This window comes from Harmonia axyridis, chromosome 1, assembly GCF_914767665.1.
Source record: "Harmonia axyridis chromosome 1, icHarAxyr1.1, whole genome shotgun sequence".
Taxonomy (NCBI): Eukaryota; Metazoa; Arthropoda; class Insecta; order Coleoptera; family Coccinellidae; genus Harmonia; species Harmonia axyridis.
In genome coordinates this window covers 65,105,578-65,122,999 of record NC_059501.1, presented here as the reverse complement: position 1 = coordinate 65,122,999, position 17,422 = coordinate 65,105,578, and the positions used below count along the sequence as shown (strand labels likewise).

Below are 17,422 nucleotides of genomic sequence, written 5' to 3'. Positions count from 1 at the left end.
TAAAAAATTATTCTCCAGTGCCACACGTTTTTTTGCTTCGCCTCTCGGGCCCGACACAAATAAGGATAAGGTTTCTTGAAGCAGTTCTCCTCCTAGTTCTGTTAGGCTGTGTAGATGTCCACTTGTGACCATTCTTTCCTTTCAAACGTACAGTTGTGGGTTGAACCAGAAATGTATCTTTTTTAGATGTTTCGAGTTGTGGCTGATGTGCCTGATCATCGGCGTTTTCATGACCGACGTCGTCCATATTGTTTGCCGAAGTAGTAATTTCTTGTCCAGGAAAATTCTGATCGAGAGACGATTCATCAGTTGAATCATCTGATTCCTGTATGGATTCTATTTCAAGATTATCTTCCTCCCAGTCATTTCCACTATCCTCAAATGGATCTGCTTCACTGTTTTCTCCCTCCATAATTTTTCGAATTTCTTCTTCTAATTCTGCCTGAGATAATGCCCGTTTTGAAGCCATTCTGCTGAAATGACATATCCTCAGAATGCCATAAGTAAAAAATTATAAATAATAACTTACATGTCTCCTGAATGCAAAACTGCTGTTCACAATATGAAACCAAAAAGAACTCGCGCGAAAACTAATCAACGTACATACGGGACTATCGTAAAATTGACGAATCGAGGGCAAAAATCTGCTTTTCAATTGACAATAACGCGATGCTTCGAACACTGGAGTCCAGCTACCAACTGAATAGCATAGAACAAGTATGTATAGAACTCTCATGTTAAAATTAACACTGCTTTCAGCGACCTCATGCGGTTGTTTAGGAAATTATAAAATGAGCGCGCGAAAATTTGAAATGCTTCGTATTGAAAATATTTTAATTCACTTCAAGATTTTGAATGTGAGAAAAAACTACGTACGGAAATAAGCATTTCCTTTTGAATTAGCTATATCAGCATTATTTTCTATTACGAGTTCTTTCATATCCAATATATTTGACAACATTAGAGGCTGAAGTTCAAAGAAAACACAAATTCATATAAAAAAATTATCTATTTAAAATTTTCAATCTTTTTTTATATTTTTGATGTGCCAACTTTTTAATTGGGTCACACATTGCTGAAATTTTGAATTTTGTATCAGTGCCTTTCACGATTGCATTAACACGCTTACACCAAAAATATAAACAGCATTTCACAAATAATTTACAGGCAGCCGTTCCATATTCAGGATGTAATTCACAATGAATTGGCTTAAAATTGACCTGTTCCTGTAAAATATTTTTTAATACTTGAGAAATATTTTTAATATGGCATAAGCGTGGAATGAGATAATATAAACGTGAAAAGCACTGAGTAACTAAGTAATAAAAAAACTACCTGGTATCAGCAATTTAGAATTTTCATTATATCTTCTAGCCTCAATGAAATCAACATTTTGAACAAGTTCATGGTTTGATTGTAAAAGTTGTTTACAATCGGATCATTTCAAAATTTTTGAGAGGCGTCTCACCAAATATCCACTAATATACACCAATGTATTTTCTGCCACTCTTGACTTTCGGGTCAGAGATACATTTGGTGGAAGATTAGGGATAATAGGCGATTCTATGGAGCAATCAGACTCAACAATCAAATTTTGATTAAGGAATGAATATAAATTGTTTAATGCACCTTCAGACTCATCATTCTTGCAATTTGAATTTGGAGAATGTGACGATAAAAAATTATTTATTAATAATGCTTTGAATGAATTTTCAAAATGATATCTGGTGAAATATGCCTAGCTCCATGGCTCCTAATTGCTCCAAAAAAATTTTCAAGAGGGTCCTGATTAAATGCTCTTGTCAAAACATACTTGAATTTATGTTTTGACAACAGATTTTTTGTTAATCTTATGAACCCTCTAACACTAAAAATAAAATTTCTAATTGAAGGTACTGAGACCAGGCAGTTTTTGTTTTTACAAAAAAATTTCATATTCTGCAGAAATGGAATTGAACTTCTCCAGAACGCCAGGTGGGGAGATCCAGTTGTTACACCCCCTTGCAATGGTTTGCCGCTTGGAGCCAACCTCTTGCTGGTATTCAGGCTATCGAAGAGCTTATCCATGAAAAGGATCAGCTCTGCCGTGTCCACAGCTTCTGGTGGCAATTTATTGTTGTCCTCGATATCTGTAGGAAGCAAGACATTCATAAGTACATCAAATTTATTGCAATAAATAGTTCTAAATTGATTTGATCAGAATTGAAAACTACTATACCATTTGTTTAAAATGTTGGCTCCTTCTCTGGATTCGGAAAACGATGACGTTTACTATACATATCTCCACAGTTAGGAACACAACATTTGTTGGTTTTCAAAGTTGGCTGCGACATATTAAATCTCTGATCAAAAATTAAGGTACACCACGTTAGACGGATCAACTCAAAAAGAACTAGGTTAAGTAAATATTTCTCGAGGTAGACAGAAAATCAGCGATGCGAGCGGTCTCTGGAAGGTGTTGGTGGAACTAAATTACTGTTTCAGAGTTTAGTACCTCAGTTTCCCCTCTATATATACTTACTCTATGCTGAATAGGAAGGTAGACTGAGAGTCTCACCCCGTTACGGTATCCGGAAACAAACGAAATATCACGACAAATATTGACCATCGTAAATTTTACGAATGTCCCGTTATCTAGGGCTATACATGTTTTCTTTTTCTATCGCTTTTCCGAATCGCTCGTAATATTCTTTGAGAGATAAAAACTTGTATGCATCGTCGTTATTTAATGCAGAAACAACAAGAGCTTCCTTGATTTTAGCGAACGTTCACGGTTTTTTCTTCATTCCTTGTCCTGAGTTAGCTTTCAAGTTGGCATCCTTAATGGCGATGGCAGGCTTACATATCTCGTTATCCAAGCCTTCGAAAAACCCTCTACTAAGTTTACTTGGTTGATAAACTTCAAATATAAATTTTTCCGGATCAGATACTCGCCTTTGGCCTAGCTCAGATATTTCCTCTTCATCCTTAAAAAAAAAAAAAAACTACATATTAGTTGGTCCTGTGAAACAATGTGACTGCTGGCTGAAGGTTGGGAGTTCAACTTCCGGCCTGGAAAATAAATATTTTGGTTACGGAGGACCTTCCAACCATTCGCTGTCTGGCAAAATTCTTTCTTTAAAAAAAATGTTGGGTGACCATATAACAAAATCACAAAATCTCAATTTTGTTACAAATATTTGCATTTGTACTTGATAGTAGTAACTATGTGATTTTTTTAAAGTAACCTTATCATTCTCCCTAATTAAACATGAACTTTTAAAAGATACATATTCATTTATATCTGTACAATTATTTGTATATAACAAATAAGGGCACTTTACTTCGAGACACCCACCCAAACAGCACTCGCAAAACACTAGTCTATCAGGAGATGCACCAAGGCAAGGCCAATTTTTGCTTATTAAAAATCCGACGCCGTTGACTTGAAACGAGTCATGATCTTCACTCATATACTTTTGATACTGTTCAACAGCTATATGTTCATGATTTATTCCCCATAAAGTAGCTCTATTGCAAAACAAAGTTTTTGTTGTATAACAAATAGATTTAATGAGTGACAAAGAAGGTTTTGTTTTGTTTGTTTTGCAAACAGCTCTGAATTTTGAAGCTGTGATCCTACCAGCCCTTTCAAACAATTTCGGTTTTCAGATTGGTTTTCAGTAGATTTTTCTATATTCATAATTTGTTCGTCATCTAATGATATATTAATTGTGTTGGATATTTTTAGAAGTTCCAGGTAGGTTTTAGTTGTGTGACTCTCATCAAATATATTTAGCACAGAGGGTAGAATTTTGTTCACTTGCAAATTTGAGTCCATTTAATTCAATGAATACGTAAATAACAATATTTTATCAATATTTCTTGAAAATTTGATGAAGCCCTACCCTAATATATTGCACAACCTTTCAATGTCGTCTACACACGATCAGTTTTATTGTACAACCCGGGATATTGCACAATAATATTGATCGTCTATGGGCCGCTTTACAATTACTAGGACAAAAATTATGATAAATTCATATGAATGAATATATATCAACTTAATTAACCCATTAGCGCCGGAATTATTTTTTTCTCGTTTTCTGCAATTTTTTTGGTCTTCAGCTGGTCTTAAACGCTTTCAAAAAAGGGAAAAAAATATAAAAATATTACTGATATTCAGGTTTTTTCAAAATCTGCTGTTGACATATGGCAACACCAGGCGCTTGTGATACGTGTTTTGGGATATCTTTTTTTTTTCAAAGTAAAAATGATTTTACGAAAAGAGGACACACTCGTACATGACGATATTGTTATAAAACAATTTGTTGTTATAGTTTATTTATCCTACAAATTAATTATAGCATAATATGAACTTTACTGAGAATGGAAAGGAATGAAACAGTCAACACATAGACCAACATTACATTTTGAACACATTGTCCTGATTATTGACTTGCAAATGCTACGAGCGCATCTCTTCTTTTTCTTTCCTTCTGAGTGCATCACAAAATGATCGATTTGATCAAATCTTATTGCGTCAGAAATTCGACTATCCGGGGGAGAGTGTGATTTAATTTGATTCGTTCTGTATTAATATACAAAGTATAAGAAAATATTTCAAAATGGCTCAAGGTAAAATGAAAGTTAAAGCAAAGTTGCCCAGTGATATCAAGAAGAACAAAAAAAGGGAGCAGCAATTACCAAAAAAAAGAACTGTCCAGTCAAATCCAAAAAGGATAAAACGGAAGCGAACAAATTGAAACAAATGGTGACAAAGACGTTGAATAAAGCAATTGAAGAAGATCTTCGTGCCAAAGTTGAATCAAATATCAAACTCTCCAAAGCTCAAGAAGCCGTGGCGAAGTACCATTCTACTAAAACCGAATAATGGTATAACGAGAATGTGAATCCTTGTTTGGACTAGGTGAGAAGATAGAAACCTTCTATAATAAAATAAAACTGTTATTATTAAGAGGCACATGACGATGACAGTCTACCTGCTTCTTTCGGTATTACACGATACTTGCGCAAATACACATTGACCACCTCTCGTTTGAATTCTAGCTGCGAGATCTTCTGTCTTCCTGTTTTTTTGTATAAAATCCAGCTATTCTGCATGGCTACGTCTAACATCCATGTAATTAGGGGCCAGTACCATTTTTTTCCACGAATTCCTATGCGGTAACAACTAATATTTTGATCCATCTGATCAGTTCCGCCCATATACAAATTGTATTTCTCGATTACCTTTGGCCTCGGAATCATTATATTTCTTTTTTGTTGCTGGGGAAATCTTTTCACATAGCTAATTCTTTCGGCACCACACGACGTTGAAATCATTGTGACGACTGTATTATCCATCCATCTTACATAGAGATGACCATCAGTTTTTTCCATTGCCGTTTCAAAATAGCCTCGAGTTTTTTTTTAAAACGATTTTTTGTCTAGCAAGGGACAGTCTCGTGGGATCCGATTTTCCCGGATAGTCCCAATAGTTGAATAACCGCGGAATTTTAAAAACGAAATTAAAGCTGCACCAGAAAACAAATTATCCACGTAAAAATTATACGGCAACTGCATTTTTTCCTGAGGCATATCAAGCATACGTGTCGATGAATCTCAGTATTAGCAGAGGAAATGTAACATGGCATCATACATTTCAACGTATGATACAAGAGAACAGATTAAAACCTCAGCAAAAACTCTGTCTCCCCGTATCGGTGTAGTGACTGGTTTGTGTAAACGTTTACAGAATAAGCTGACATAATTTATATTGAAGGACTTCCTCTTCAACCAAAACAAAATTTTCCATTTGGATCCTAAAACAAAAAAAAAAAAAGAAGCAGAAAGAAGTACTAAATATTAGTTTTCATTATATCGATTTGAAGTTAACTACCCATTCTAAAAAAAAAACTGAAACTGAATGGATAGCTTGGAAACCATCATGAAATTTATAAATCGGACAATCATTCACCAAGTGGTCAATGGTCTCTTCTACACCACACTCACATAGTGGGCTATCAATAGAATGCCATTTGAAGAGGGTACTATTACAACGACCATTACCAGTTCTAAGTCGATTTAAAATACACCAAATTTTCCTAGGAAGATTGAAACCTAGAACTTTTTCTGAGGGATCAACAATAAGACTTTTGTTGAAAACGTTAGAAGAAGACCATCCCGAACGCCAAATTTCCTTGTCGCTTTCATTGAATTCAAGGAAGGTGTCATGCATTGTCCTAATAGAACGCGAATGCGCGATGCGAGCGATGCGACCATCGCGTGTTCGCGCGACGTCAAAAACTGGGTGTCCTAATAGAACGCGAATGCGCGATGCGACCATCGCGTGTTCGCGCGACGTCAAAAACTGGGTGTCCCAATAGAACGCGAATAAGCGATTACGCGAATCTTGCTCGCGCGATTTGACGACGGGAGCGAGCGTGACCGGGCAGTGGCACGGTCGATACCAACAACCATGGACGTCAGACACGCAAAATGTTTGCTGTCGAGAAATATTTGGATGACGTTTTGTGCGGACCCAGCAAACACTGGGAGGTAACTGTGAAGTACCATGGAAGTAACTTTGCAACTAAAAGCTCGCATGCGATGTATTGAAAACATTGCCTCCCGCTCGCATTTGCAGCGAAATGTCCGCGACATCATGTACGCATTTCAAGTCGTTGTGTTGTTCAAATTGAGACATGAAAAAATATCCCCAAAAAAACATCCATTTGTTGTCACTTTTATGGAAGTTTTTGAGTCAATAAATGTCTTTTTAATAACCACATTGGGTCGTTTCATGCGAGGTCTCTTTGATATCTCTATATTCCATTCCCTTTTTCCCCACACATAGAGAACATTATATCAATTTCAATAGGAAGTTCGATTATGATTTCATTATGTGTGTTTATTGAGATATTCATCTGAGTAGTCCCATAAATATACACATTCGGTGTTTTCAGGCGAGGTTTCTTTGAGACTTCTCAATTCTATTCTTTTTTTCACTACACATAGAGTACACATACTGACTTCCATATAAGCTAAAATTTTGAACTGAATAAAACATTACTTTTGTGATATTCATAAAATAGTCCTTTTGGCACTATGCTGTGTGTTTCCAAATTGTATGTATGACTTTGTACAATATATTCTACCCATTGAATAAATGATATTTAATATAGGTCAAATACCTTGTATTGTTCAAATTCGGACAAGGATTCCTATATAAAATATCATTTATTCAATGTGTGGAATATCTTGTACAAAGTCATACAGACAATTTGGAAACAACTGTATAGTGCCAAAGGGACTATTTTATGAATATCACAAAAGTAATCCTGTAGAAATTTGTACATACAATTTGGAAATGAAGTAATGAAACATCCATATAATAAATAATTATTTAATCTAATATAAAAAAACAAACGTCACAAAAAAATGAAATATATCTCTCATAAAATAATAAAATTAACAAACAGAGCCGGTCTTCATTTGACCACCTATACAAAAATACTATATATATTTTAATTTATTGGTTTTTTTTTAACATCCTCTCTTTCCGTTGTTTGGCATGTCGGAGCCAATCCTTGACATATATCTCGAAGTCCTTTTCGGACACTCCAGTTGTCTTCTTTACTGCACCTGAAATAAAATATTGTTTTTTCATCAAGGGTAAAAGATATCTTTTGTATGGTTAGCATAAAAATTGATAGACTACCAATGGCCACCCATGGACTAACATTTCTATGAACTTATAATTAAGAAATCCCAAGATCTGGTTGATTTTTCAAACTTGTAGAATGAAAGGCGGCAGTGGGAAATACAGATAATGAATTCAAAGCATCTTTTTTAAATGATGAAACAAACTGACTACTGAAAATCTAGATGTAAGTTTACTTGACGCAATAACATTTAAGCAGGGCCATGAAATTTTTCTCGAAGTTTAATAAAATATTTGTTTTTTTTTACAATTTAAACTAAGCATGAAACTATTCTTTCTTCGTGTACTGTACAGTTAAGGTATTGTACTTACTGTGTAATATTTTCATTACTGGACTGTCAGCTACTTTGTAATTGTCTTTTTGACCAGTCCATGAACACAACTCAGCCATGTCATTTGTGAACGACCTCTTCAGACATCGTATCACAAAATCTCTACTGCCATTTCCTCCTATGGACTCATACGTTTTGTACTAGAATTGAAAAAAAAAAAAAGTTAAATTCTGCTAGGAATGTGTTTTTTACAATGGGACTCAACCCAAATTGATCCATTTCTGGCCTTCTCATTCCATATGAGAATATGAAATGAAATAACTTACCTTTGGTCCTGCTGGACGAAACAGAATGTAACAATTTTAATATATTCACTTCTTTTTTTCTTAATTAAATCAGCCAATTTCTGCAGAATATTTGGGAACTACGCACTTTGTATAAATTATATTTGAGATTTCAAGTCTTTTGGATTTGAATTTCGCTGACTAATTTAATTTATTGAAGGAAAGGAAAACAAATTACGTAGGTATAAATTAAAATGAAGGTTCAGTTAAGTTCAAAGTAAAAAAAAACAAACAAACTGCAAATTTAGTAATCATTTACGGACAGCTCAGTATCGTACTCGTGTAGACCTACGGGATCATTTTCGTAGTAGTTCCGCACCGACGACATTGATAAGTATAAATATAAATCTCGGGTAATTGTCGTTAGTTGAGATACGTCAATGCTAAAATCAAACCCCTGCGCGGGAGTGATCGATGTGTAACCATCCAAGAGTGTAGATTGGGTTACTAATGGGTCGTTCTTGATATGTGATGTCTCGGTAGCCAAGTTCTTCGGGGTGAAGTTACCTTTTCCCTTAGCTCCGGCTGTCTTGGCTAATCCTGTTTTAGGTCGTACTCTGTTTTTAGGAACTTCCTGTGCTGTCTCTTCAGAGACGGGATCAGCGTTACGTTGCTGCTTAGGCTTATTCTTCCAAAACGGAGGTTTCTTCCTATCCGTTGAGGTGCTCGGCTTATCGTATGCGTTATCGCTCATCTTGATAGATATTTGGAATGCTCAAACCTTGAGCGTTTTAAACCAAATGGTTGAATGATGTGACGCGTTTACCGGAGAGGGTAATATAGATTGCGATATTGGCGTAGATGATGTTGAAGAGGTAGTGAGACTAATTTCATCAGCAATAAAAGTTTGAATTTTACTTTTCAGTCTTAGTTTTTGTACTGGCGTTAAATACTTGAAATATGGCGCCAATGATTTTAAGAACAACATGTCTTCATCGTCTTGTTCTTTGTTTTTCTCATTAAAAGCTTGTATTTTTTGTTTTTCCACTTCAATCATTTTTTGTTGAAAAAGCGTCAGTTCTTGTTTTTTTGCCTGTCTTTGCCTTTGCCTGAACCCGCTTGCTCTAGATGAACCAGACTCGCTGTCGTCTGTCGTCGTAGGGAATCTATTTCGGGGGATCAAATTACCACTAGCTAGAGAACTTGCGTTAACAGATTCCGAAACAGGTTTTTGATTTTCCACCACTTCTTCAATTTGATCCATTTCTGGAGTCTCAACTTGATCCATTTCTGAAGTTTCAACTTGATCTATTTCTGGAATCTCAACCGTGTCTGAATTTTGAGTTTCATTGTTATCAGATCCCGCATTTAAATCCTGAAAGTTGCTTTGGGTGTGCCTAGGTTTCACTATATCTTTTAAAAAAGATAGTTCCTTGAAAAAACACCATTTGCCTATATAAGTCTCATCAATAAAATCGATTCGGTGGCCGCTTCGGCCGAAGCTTCGGCTGCTTAGTGAAAGATTCGGTATCCGGAGGAAGGTACTGACTACTGAGAGTCTCACCCCGTTGCGGTATCCTGAAACAAACGAAATATCACGACAATCTCCCGTTATCTAGGGCTATACATGTTTTCTTTTTCTATCGCCTTTCCGAATCGCTCGTAATATTCTTTGAGAGATAAAAACTTGTATGCATCGTCGTTATTTAATGCAGAAACAACAAGAGCTTCCTTGATTTTAGCGAACGTTCGCGGTTTTTTCTTCATTCCTTGTCCTGAGTTAGCTTTCAAGTTGGCATCCTTAATGGCGATGGCAGGCTTACATATCTCGTTATCCAAGCCTTCGAAAAACCCTCTACTAAGTTTACTTGGTTGATAAACTTCAAATATAAATTTTTCCGGATCAGATACTCGCCTTTGGCCTAGCTCAGATATTTCCTCTTCATCCTTAAAAAAAAAAAACTACATATTTGTTGGTCCTGTGAAACAATGTGACTGCTGGCTGAAGGTTGGGAGTTCAACTTCCGGCCTGGAAAATAAATATTTTGGTTACGGAGGACCTTCCAACCATTCGCTGTCGGATAAAAATCAACAAGCATCTGGCAAAATTCTTTCTTTAAAAAAAATGTTGGGTGACCATATAACAAAATCACAAAATCTCAATTTTGTTACAAATATTTGCATTTGTACTTGATAGTAGTAACTATATGATTTTTTTAAAGTAACCTTATCATTCTCCCTAATTAAACATGAACTTTCAAAAGATACATATTCATTTATATGTGTTCAATTATTTGTATATAACAAATAAGGGCACTTTACTTCGAGACACCCACCCAAACAGCACTCGCAAAACACTAGTCTATCAGGAGATGCATCAAGACAAGGCCAATTTTTGCTTATTAAAAATCCGACGCCGTTGACTTGAAACGAGTCATGATTTTCACTCATATACCTTTGATACTGTTCAACAGCTATATGTTCATGATTTATTCCCCATAAAGTAGCTCTATCGCGAAACAAAGTTTTTGTTGTATAACAAATAGATTTAATAAGTGACAAAAAAGGTTTTGTTTTGTTTGTTTTGCAAACAGCTCTGAATTTTGAAGCTGTGATCCTACCAGCCCTTTCAACCAATTTCGGTTTTCAGATTGGTTTTCAGTAGATTTTTCTATATTCATAATTTGTTCGTCATCTAATAATATATTAATTGTCTTGGATATTTTTAGAAGTTCCAGGGAAGGTTTTAGTTGTGCGACTCTCATCAAATATATTTAGCACAGAGGGTAGAATTTTGTTCACTTGCAAATTTGAGTCGATTTAATTCAATGAATACGTTTCTTCCAGCATTCACTATTGGTAGGACATTGGCAGTTTCAGTCTTTTTAAACTCTATAACATCGAAATGTTCTTTCTCTAGATTCACCAACAAATTTTTCTTCTTGCAGTACATTAAATGCTACAAAAATGAATCCTGGTTGGTTATAACTCGAGTGCTCTTTAATTGACATTTCGTCAAACATTATGGCGCAGAGCTCATCTCTTTTCGCCATGGCACTCACTGATTTTTTCAACTAATCCCAATCAGTTGAGAGTACTGGGGTTTGGTAAATGGATCAATTTCCGAAGAAATCTATATATCATGAATTTAAATTGAACTCTAAATATCAAATTCGAATTAATTGTAAATATTCGAAAGGTAATGCAGTTTTATTTATCACGAATCCAGCGTCATATGCAATTACATCTTGGCAATATAATGTCAAGTGCCACAATTTTGAATTAGTGTATTATTCATTATAACTGGCTGGTATAAAATAGTTGGTTGAATAAGGTAAAAATAAATTCAAGTCACAAATCCTGAAGGAATACACAAGTATTATAGTTGTTAAAATGAAAATAAATGGCCAGTTAGTGAAGTGCACCTCCCCGCAAACTGTTTACAATTTCCACAGTATATAATAAGCATGAAACAACCTTTATTCAATATATTTTGATATAACTACCAATGAAAAGAAAATTAATAATCAAAACCGTTAACTTCTATTTAAATGATTGATTTACTATCAATACACTAAATCGTTACTTCCAAAATTAAATTTCAATACAATACTCATTAAAGCCAGTGCAAGCACTGGTTACCTGAATCAAAATCAATATTGAAGGCTGACAGCAAATTTAACGGTGAGATCTCAATACGTAGAATGTACCATCTACTCGAGCCATTCACTTGAACTGTACCATATATCAGAATGTATCATCTACCAGAACTGCACCCGAAATTCAGAACCATATACCAGAAAATAATGTACCATGAACACGAACCGTACTATATACTAGACTCTAGAATGGACTAGTTTTCATTTTTTTGTTAAGGATTAATTCTAAAAATTCAAGTAAAATGAAACAAAAATGTGGAAGAATCATTGAAATATCTCTAGGAATGAAAAAGTTATGGGACTTTGAAGTTGCGCTTGGAAGAATAATTTCATAGTCTAGTGTGTGACGTCACGCCACTTATACCGTGATCCTGCCGTACCGTAGTTCAAACCAAAGATTAGGGAGAGAAAGATAGGAAACGCCGTACTAACCCTAGTGCTAAATGGCGACCCACTTTTAGGCTCGTAGTTTACAACTAAAGGAACAGGTGGCGCTGAAATCATCTAACGAAAAAGAAATCTATATCTGGCGCGAATTTCAAATCTTCACAGTATTCCACATTCACTAGTAGCTCCTATTTTTTAAACCATATTATAATATATTTTTTTATACGGGGAGACAGAGTTTTTTATCTGTTCTCTTGTATCATACGCTGAAATGTATGATGCCCCGTTACATTTCCTCTGCTAGTACTGAGATTCATCGACACATATTATGCTTGATTGTTTGAAATTATTAATTGTTATTGCTCTTTCTCAAAAGAATATATATATATTATAAAATTAACATATTAAGAGATTATTTAAATAAAAATGCTTTGTCAAATTAGTGGAATTTTTAATTCAATTGAATAAACATAATAAAATGTACAGAAGAATATATACATAAAAACAAGCAATAGTATTTTCTTTATTTGGAAGTGTCAGGTTTTTAATGAAGTTGTTTATAAGTAATAAGAAATATATAAGTAATCTTAAATGTGAATCATTATTCATTGCATAGATTTCTTAGTTTTTAATTTTTTGTATTCACTTTTTTTATTTTATTTTGATTTTCGAACCGAACACCCCAAAGACAACGTGTAGTCATAAACATCTTGAGGAAATGGCCAGAGGCTTCTGGTGTACACAGATCAAATGAAATTTCTTTTTTTCCTCTGACTATTTCCACTAGATCCCCCACTATATGCCTACTATGTAGAAGGTCCTTGAAGTGCACATTATGGATTACTTCAAGCTTCTTTATATATTCATAAAAACTTTGAGAAGCATAAAGCAATCCTTCAGATTCTGGCAGTGATTCCCCCTGTTTGAAATATGTGAACAATTGATGCTGACCTGTTAATTTTTTTTCATCGTCCACGAGTAAACTTTTACATTTTTCACAAGGGTGCAATTTTAGAAATTTCTTTGCCATATATCCGCTAACATAATATATGGCATTTTCATACTGCAGGTCAACATCAATATTATCGATAGCTTTCCAAGACAAAGATGCTTCAGGTTGACTGTTTATTTGACTTTCGGAAAGCTCACTCAACTCACTTAATTTTCTCAATGAAAATGAGAAGTCATCTTCACAGTTTCTCTGACTTGACAACTTTGAAATACTTGTGAGGTATGTATGCCGCAGACCATTCTCAAATTGCAAAGAACTTGGGTTCCGGCAACAACCGTGTTGTTGTCTTACAGTGGCGAATAGATTTTGGACAGGATCTTGATTCAGATGTCTTGTCAATAATTTCGCAACACCATAATTCAAACGCAAGTCCTCTGCAAGTTGTAAGACACTGTTAATTGTAATGATAAAACCATTAATGCAGGGAGGGATAGATCGTTTAGATGGTAGAAACCTCGAATTTTTGAAATTGTCCCTGATTTCTGAAATGAATTTCTCATGAGGTGATCCATCACTCATGGCATATCTCATCTTCAGTAAATCAGTATCGAGTTTGCTACTATTCAAACAATCAAACAGTTTATCCATATCACTCACAAACTCAGCTGTAGCTAAGGAATCAGCTGGCAACTCTCCAAACTGCTGTAGTACGAGCATTGCTACACTTACCGATTCACTTAATACTTGAGTGGCATATTTTACCCTCATTGCATTAAATGATGTCACATTGAAATGCTCTTCAGTGAGTTTAGGTAGCAAGCGCACACGTAGAGGGTTTGAAGATTTGCCAGCTGATTCAATGTATTTCCACCTAACAGTTTTATTTTTATAAATTAGGTCATATTTCGCCAAATTATTCCTAACACTTTTCAGTAGGTGAGGAGCATCAAACAGAAAAAAAATTTTCTCATCATTTCTGAAAAAACAACTTTGGTTTACTGAAATTTTGAGCTGCCTGGCCACATTCTGATTCACAGGACTTTGATCACAGACTACAGCTTTCACTATGAGTCCTGCTTTAAACGCAGAGTCAAGTGAATCAGAAAAATAATAATAATAATAATAACTGATCTTTATTGATATGTTATCAACAGGCCATCGACCAAAGTCCTTCAGCCCATATTGGCTTGAAATACATTTCTAAATATCTACAAAAAAAAAAAAAAAAACATAAGTACTTTAGGAATCAGAAAAAATTGATGGTAAAAATTCATTTGTGGCCGAACGGCCCAAAAACCAGTACCCCAAAGTGAATTTCCAATTATAAACGATGCCCCTTACCATACAGACAAGTGCAGACGTAGCCTTCTCATTTCTCCTTATGTTGCCAGTATCAACAACTCCAATTACTCTATCTGTCGCCCTATTATAATGAATCTCTTCACTAAGAGAAATTTCGTCAAAAATCAATATGCAAATTTTTCTTTTTTGGTCTGTGCAATTTTTAAAATTAATTTTGAGCGATTCCTCTATGGCTGGACTTATACCAGGAGAAATTTTAAGCTTCGCCTGCCAATTTCTCAAACTCCTAACAGTTAAGTTGAGTGATTTGGATAATGCTTTATAACCCTTTGGTGAAGCATAATACCATAACAAGCACATTTATTTCAAGTCATCATCATATCTTCTGTTGAATTTATTAACAAAGTTTGCTTTCAACTCATTAGCAAAAATAATATGAGCATCTTTGGAAAGGTATCGTTTTGATTCACATATCAATATTGAGATATTTGTTCTATTGGTAGCCTCGATGGGTCTTCCTTTGCAAAAACAGTGGGGAACTTTACGCCTAAATATTTTGCACTTCAAAGAATTGATTTTAGCCTTCATTCTTTCAATTCTCTGGTTGGTTAAGGGGCTCAGCTTACTACCACTACGTTTGGGGGTGGCCGAACTGCTACTTGCTTCTATAAAACCTTCTGATTCCATTGTAACATCTAGAAAAAAGAAAAACAATTTCATCTTATTGCATTTATCACTAATTTGAATTGATAATTTCATTCAACAACTTCAAGTAACTTCAAGTGCCCTCTTTTCAAAAATTATCAAATGATAATATTTGTTCACAGCAAACGCAGAATCTTTCTACAAAAAAAGAAATACAATGTCACTCAGTTTTCAATTCCTTTGTGTGATATTTAATCTATACATTTGTGATTCAATTAATAACAGGAAAAACTCACCAATATTAGATAGAGCTACGTTTTGATTTAACTCAAAAGCAAAGATTAGGTTAGATTGGATTAATCTAATCTTTATAAATAGCCTCCTTAATAATATTTTAACCAATTTTGTTCACAACTGACGGACCAGATGTCGCTGGCGTCGTCTGGGTCGCTTCGTTTCCTATCTTTCTCTCCCTAATCTTTGGTTCAAACCAAACAGAAGTGGCAGGTTGATCTTTTGTCGCTTTTTCTATCAAAACACATTGCTCTTCAGTAATATTGTGCTTACAAAATTCTATAAAATCTTTCACACTAAATTCGTCTTTTTCACTCCTGTATTTGCAGATCAGATAGTGAAGTGAAACTTTCATCTTAGTGTTGATATCCATAAAATAGGTCATTATTTGCACGATTTTTACATTCAGTTACAAATTTATCGAGAAAGGTTGTAGTGGCAGGTTCCTTACTTTTTTGGAATTTTATTGAAATCTTTAAATTCACACACAAAAAACACCATTGACATTGCGAACTATCTTCCTTCATGTTTTAAAACATAAACAAGACGATATGACGCCCGTCAATATCAAGTCCACTTAGATAGAATTGATTCATACCGGATTTTATACGGGCAGTAAACATAACTTTTTTCTCTTTTTACTCCTCAGATAAATATGTTTTGCCATTGATAATGGATAGACTTCAACAACCAGTACTTAACTACAAACTGTTTATGAAACGTTTTTTAAATAAATCATCGTTATAAGTTGAACCATGATGAAGCAAACTCAAAAGTAGATACTTACTTGAAAAGTTTAACTCCTTTTATTTCAGCACTGACATAAGATGGATTTGAAGAAAGAAACTCCATCACTGCGAATATATCTATTTTAGGCAAATTGTCACTTTGTCCTTTCACGAAGCCTTCTTCCATTACGGTGAAATAAAAACAAAACTCGAGTTAAAACTACACTGTACAACTACAAACGGCGCGAGAGCCTTGGCGCGGCTAAGTATTCAAACGTAATTTATGGTGTAGCGATCACAGGCAAGTGGCGTGACGTCACAGACGAGTCGGAGACCAAAGACGTTCCGCGCTAAAATACGTAAATTTAAATAATCTATTTCTCAGTCATTTATTGATGGATTTTCAAAATTTTTTCACTGATTTATCAGTTTTGCTCTATATTTTAATTCTATCGTGTCAAATATAGTATTATCAACATCACTAAACTAGTCCATTCCTGAACGTAACCAGGCACTAAAATGCTCAAAGATATCCAGGCACCAGAATTCTTCAAATTCAACCAGGCACTAGAACCCTGATAAAATACTATGAGAAATTTTGTACCAAATACAAAAGGATTTATACCTCTCAGTTGTTGTTCGAGGGAAAAGGATCTTCTTGCTGTTCTTCGTGTAAGTCCAACAGTTATTCGAACTAATCACCGGGAATCCTAACAAAACAGAAATCTCAGATAATGACTCTCTCAGATCTTCAGGGTAAATTCAATACAAGAGATAGGCCTTGTGGAAGAAAATTTTCATAATCACGTATAAAACGTATTTCCCAGAAATATTCAGAATATCATAAACCAAACAGGGAATTATCCAAATCAGATAAATAATCGCCTACTACACGGATGATTTGGGTTCATATATTCTCCAATTCAGTAAAATTTTTCCAGAAGATCTCAATCTCAAAATTATCTAAAATCGCCGATAACCTCCTTTTGACAATTTCCATTCCTACACTGAGAAAAAAGTTTGTTAACTATAATGCATATTTATTAATACCTAATAAGGGCTTCATTCAAATATGGCGCAATAAAGATTTATTCCTCAGAAATTAATGCTTTATTAGAATTCCTCAAAGAAATATTTATTCATACCAAATATGTTTATTAATAATGAATAATTTCTTTTCTTTGCCTGAAATGA

The 17,422-nt window shown here is 34.6% G+C and overlaps 1 protein-coding gene and 1 long non-coding RNA gene across 2 annotated transcripts in view; one reads left to right on the top strand and one right to left on the bottom strand.

Annotated features, from left to right (window-relative positions):
- The window catches only part of LOC123670873, a 221,384-nt gene that overhangs the window by 14,733 nt on the left and 189,229 nt on the right, over positions 1–17,422 (top strand). The gene's annotated exons all lie outside the window — the stretch shown is intronic.
- Positions 7,374–8,316, bottom strand: LOC123670879. Its single transcript, XR_006746010.1, has 2 exons — positions 8,018–8,316; positions 7,374–7,626 (listed from the first exon to the last, which is right to left on the bottom strand). It is a non-coding gene; the product is annotated as an uncharacterized LOC123670879 (long non-coding RNA).